We start from the raw sequence: 5,493 nt of genomic DNA on the forward strand, positions 1-5,493 counted from the left end.
ATTTTTGGATGATTTAATTGTTGCATCTATATTCACTTGTTCATGTAATCGATAGAGGCATAACTTGTGATATCTTTGAATTATATTATTGGTTGAGTTCATTAATTCTTCTATGTAATCGAAAGAGGCTAGTTGAATCATCGATTAAACCTAGTTAGGATAATAATCGAAAGCAATTTTCCTGAAGACCAATCCACTGAGCATTCGTGCATAACTTCACGTGCTTAGATTGGTTCATCTCCTGAGGTTAAGACTTAATCAAGAGAGAAATTTTAGTTGAACGTTTGAACTAATAATTGAGTGAATTCGAAAGAATCACTTAAACATTAGACGTGAATTATCTAGAGTTAGATCCCAAACAATTATCTTACACCTATCATATCAATCTCTATTTTCTCCCACTGATAACTTCCTTGCTTATCCTTGTTTCAATTTCCATTAGTCAATAACTTTAGATCTTAGTTATTTTAGTTAGAAATCATATAAATCTCAATTGTTACCATCTTGGATAGCAATCAAGCTAGAAACTACGAGAATATTGTTTAAATCCAACTCTTATGAATACGATATTATACTATACTATATTTGATTAACGAGCATAATTTAAGTGTGTGTTCTAAGCTCGTCAAATTTTGGCGTCGTTGCCGGGGATTGACAATCAATAGTGTTTGAAATAGTTTTTAGTGCTAATTCAAGAATTTGTTTTCTTTTTATCTAATTTTATTTTTCTCTTTTTACGGTTGGTGTTCTTTGACTCTGCGCAGGTTACAAGTTAAGATTGGTGCATGACTCAAACTTCTACGAAGGAAGTGCTACCATACGAGCTAGAAACTGAAAAATAACTGTGACAACTGAGGAAGGAAAGAAATCTCACCTAGACATCAAAAAAGGTTGGGAAATCCTCACCTAGATAATGTAGATTTGGCTACGAGAGAAGTAGCCCAACGAAGAGAAAAAACAGCATGGGATGCTGAGGAAGCAGCTATTAGATATGAACAGATTATCTACGAAGAAGAGAGGGGTCAGAGAGTAGCTCAAAACCAACCCATGGTTGCAGATCAATTCGGAAAACAATTAGGCGATTATGCTAGACCGGTCTACACTCAAGGTTTATCAAGTGTTAGACCACCTCCAATTGCAGCAAATATTTTCGAGTTGAAGCAAAGGTTGCTTCAAACCCTTCAAAATTGTTGTGTCTTTAAAAGGAAGCCAAATAATGATCCAAACACACATCTAATGGACTTCGAGGAGATTATGAATGCCTTTCAGTACAATGGTGTGTCACAAGATATAGTATATTTAAGGACATTTCCCTTTTATCTTAAAGATGATGCAAAACAGTGGCTTCGAAGCTTTCCCACGCGATCAATTAGAACTTGGGAGGAGATGAGCAGAAAATTCCTTGATAAATATTTCTCCTCAACTAAAATAGGCAAGTTTAGAAGAGAAATCCATAACTTCTGCCAGAAAGATACGGAAACTGTTTTCGAAGCATGGGAGAGGTTTAACGAGATTGTTCAAAAGTGTCAACATAGCGGAATTGAACTCTGGATGCAACTCCGGGACTTTTAGGATAGATTGACACCGGCCTCGCGTAGAACATTAAGCAATGCTACTGGAGGACTGTTGATGAAAAAGACTCCAAAGGAAATAGTTACAATTCTTGATGAGTTCTCTGAAGATGCAAATCAGTGGCCCTCGGTGTGTGCTGAATGAAGAAGATCGACTGGTGTTCACCAGGTTTATGCTAATACATTTGTGCAGGTATAGCTTGATATTATGGCTAAAGAAATACGGAAGCTGACATTAGCCTCGATAAAAAATGAGCCTCACGCAGCTTGTGATATATCTGCAAACAGAAAAACAAGTTGTGAGTGTTGAGTGGAAAGTGAATGGATCAAAAAAGAAGGCTGCACTGAGAAGAAGCTATCGGCATAGATGTGTGCATTGGTTCGGGTGCGAGGAATAGAGCCCGACTTCAACTCAGACCCCGACTAGACGTTTAGGGAAGTTTCCTTTACCTTATACTTTTAAATTATGTGTCATGGGGACATTCCACAACTTAAAGTGTGGAGTGGGGGATATTTGTATGTATGTATATATATTAGTTTTAGTTTTCTTTTTGTTAGTTGTAGTAGTTAGAGATAGAAAACAAACCATAAAAAATTGAAAATTTTGATTTTTCCCGATGATGGATATTATTCGACAGGTTTCTTGAGGGAGTAAAATCGAAGGAAAAAAAACAAAAAGATTTTCTTTTGTTAGGTAGTGTATTAATTCTCCCTTGGTTTTTCTTTGTATCGCGGTTCTTTTCCAAGGGTTTTGTTTGAACCGGGTGTAATTAGTTTTTATTTGTATTAGGAATGGGAAACCTTGTATTATGGTTTAGATGGAAAGCAATATATCTTGACTTTATGATGCCTTGATAATATTAAGTGCTTTAGTTGTGACTCTTAGGCTCAGTAAACTCTTGTATAAGTACCTTAAATTGTATGATCTTAACTTTGCCTAACTGCTTTGACTAGAGTGTTTTGATGAGTCCGATCCTGAGTGAGTGATGTGCCATGCGTGTGTGAGGTTTTGTGTTATTCAATACATTGCATTTGATGTCTAAAACTTGCCCCATGTGTTTGCAAAGCGAAATAGTAGTTGTATTCAGTCTTGGATTTGATATACGCATTTCTTTGTTGAGACAGTATATGCATTTACCCACCTAATTGTTATATATCGTAGTTAACCCCGTTGAGCCTTTAATCTTGTTTCTTTTTCAATCACATTACAAGCCTTACCCATTTGTTTGAATTGACCATTTATTTGAACTCTTACCTCTCGTGAGCACGTGAATTTGGTATGAACTTTGTAAAAGTTGAAATGTGGGGTGGTTGGTTTGGCTTTTGAATGGAACTATTGAAATAAGGAAAAAGGTGCACTGTATTGAAAAAGTAAGAGCCACTTGAATTGAAAGACAGAGACAAATATTGTATTGTTTTGCAAAATATTCTGTGATAGTGGTGACTCTTAATGTATATATGCTTAAAGATGTAGGGAGTTAATGTATATTGATGTGAAGGTGGAGTTATGGTTTGGCATAAGTGTGGGGTTGAATGATAAATTGTATGTATTAAAGTGTTTAGGGATGTGTAGTCACTCTTATATTTAAATGTATCCTACCCATCCCGCAACCTACATTATATCCAATGAAAGTCATACTTGATCCTTGACTGAATGAGCTAAATTAGTAGAGTAGTACATTACAGGCAAGCCTATGAAACGTCTTTTGTGGCACATAAATATTGTTTCTGAGAGTGAGTGAATTTTTTCTATCTTGAGTTCCTAATTGTTCTTAATTTCTATTGTGTGTGGAACTACTCTCTATTGTTGCGTGAGGGCACTTGATTCGTGAAGGAAAGATAATGTCGTTTACCTCTGTGTTAGAGTAAGTGAGCGGGTTATAAATAATGCATGGTTCTTTTGAGTCAAATCTTAAGGTGAGGATGTTACGGTATTGTGCTTAATCTATTTTAAATATTATTGGTGTGATGAGTTATGAGAGTTATTGAAAATGGTCGTGTTTATTTGAAGTGTAGTTTGATTGCTCGAGGACGAGCAATGGTTTAAGTGTGGGGTGTTGATGGTAGGATATAATTGCATATTTTAGTCTCTTATTGCACCCTAATTCACTGAACTTTACTTGCGTTTGAGCTTTAATTGATAGTGGTTTGCACTTATTATGTATTTTATGCCTTGTAGGAGTGATTTCGAGTAATGTAGATGTTGCAGAGCTAATACGAGCTAGTTGGAGCTTTGAAGTCTGAGTAAAAACCCAAGGGATTAAGCCAGGATCATGTTCGGGGGTCGTGGACTAGGTCTTGACGTCAAAATTTGAGATTTGAAATGTACTCTGAGAATTCCCCACTACCTTGGCGCGTGCGGCGCCGCGCTTATGCAATCCTCTATGTTCTGTCAGAACATAGCTCTCTGGATTTCCCCACTAATTCTATGCATGGAACGTTGCCTTGTGCGGCGTGTCTATGCAATTTTTACAGAGTTATTTTATAATTTGGGCTCGGAAAATGTGATTTCGTCTGGGCCAGACCATACTTTGTATAAATACATGGAAAAATGTGTTATGTGGAAATTTTTACAGAGTTAAATCCCTGAACAATATGTTATGTGGCTTGTTTTGAGATGACGCACATGATAGATGACGGGCGTGTGGGCGTGCACCATGGTAATCTACGTGTAAGAGTAATTGAGTTGTGATTCATGTTATAAACCTTGTTTAGGCTATGTGCTTATTCTGTTGGGACCCACTAGGGTTATTTCTACTATTGAGTTATTTGCTTAAACTGCAACTATGTACTCAGTAAAGTTTATTCTTTTGCATATGATATCTTAGTCTCTATTATCATTCACTATTACATCATGTTATCATTGTTTGGACTGAGTAGTATGAGATTAGTGAGCCCATGAGACTGGAGAGATTGATGACTGAGTTGGGCCTGAGAGCTAGATTATGATTGTTATTGTGGATCGGGTTACGCGCCGCAGCAGGAATGATTGGCTTACTTATTATTGTGGATCGGGCTACATGCTGCCACATACCTTATAGGATTTATATTAGCAATTGGACAGGATCCGCCCTTCCGGAATTTGACATACCAGTAGTGATTCATATACACGTGCTTTGGTGACGGGCAATGATTCCAGGCACCCATATAGTGTTGAGTGATTGTGTGTGATGAGTTGGAATTTGAGGTAGACACATTGAGTACTCTGAGAGTATAAGTACCTGGGATTAACACTATGACATATTACATTTGTCATGCATACTTGACATGTAGACATAGAGACGTAACATTCCTCATGCTAGTTGTACTTGGCATATTTTATCAGTGTTGGCCTTAAATTGTTGAACTTGACAGCATGCCTAAATTTATGTACTATGAACGAGCTGAATATGGAAGTTTCTCTGAGATATTATTGTCATTCTCTTTATTATATATGTGTTGTCATTATTTTGGATCTGACTGTACCCTTTTGAGCTCGTCACTACTTTCAGCCTAAGGTTAGTCCTATTGCTTGTTGAGTACATTGGATTGGTTGTACTCATACTACACTCTGCACTTCGTGTGCAGATACAGGTACATCTAGATGCATTGATTGCTAGAGTGGTGGTAATACCTATTTGGAGACTTGAGGTAACCGCTATGACGCCCGCAGACCTTCACTATCCTTCTTTTCGTTTTATTCAGTATTGTTTATTTTCTCAAACAGTTGTACTAGAGTTTCAGACTATGTTGACACTTAGTAGCTCATGTACTGAATGACACCAGGATTTTTGGATGGTTGTAGTAGAGTTACAGTTATTTTTATTAGATATTTATGAGACTTTCTATTATTGATCTTATTAAATCATGTTTTAATTCAAATGTGTAGTCGTTATGTGATTTTTTGCTTGCCTAGTAATGTGTTAGTCGTCGTCACGACGTG

At 36.8% G+C, this 5,493-nt stretch overlaps 1 non-coding gene across 1 annotated transcript; it reads right to left on the reverse strand.

Annotated features, from left to right (window-relative positions):
• Window positions 1-1,434: 1,434 nt before the first annotated feature.
• LOC142172260 (small nucleolar RNA R71) lies at window positions 1,435-1,541 on the reverse strand. Its single transcript, XR_012701633.1, has one exon. It is a non-coding gene; the product is annotated as a small nucleolar RNA R71 (small nucleolar RNA).
• Window positions 1,542-5,493: the final 3,952 nt, after the last annotated feature.

Source organism: Nicotiana tabacum, chromosome 17 (assembly GCF_000715075.1).
Source record: "Nicotiana tabacum cultivar K326 chromosome 17, ASM71507v2, whole genome shotgun sequence".
NCBI lineage: Eukaryota > Viridiplantae > Streptophyta > Magnoliopsida > Solanales > Solanaceae > Nicotiana > Nicotiana tabacum.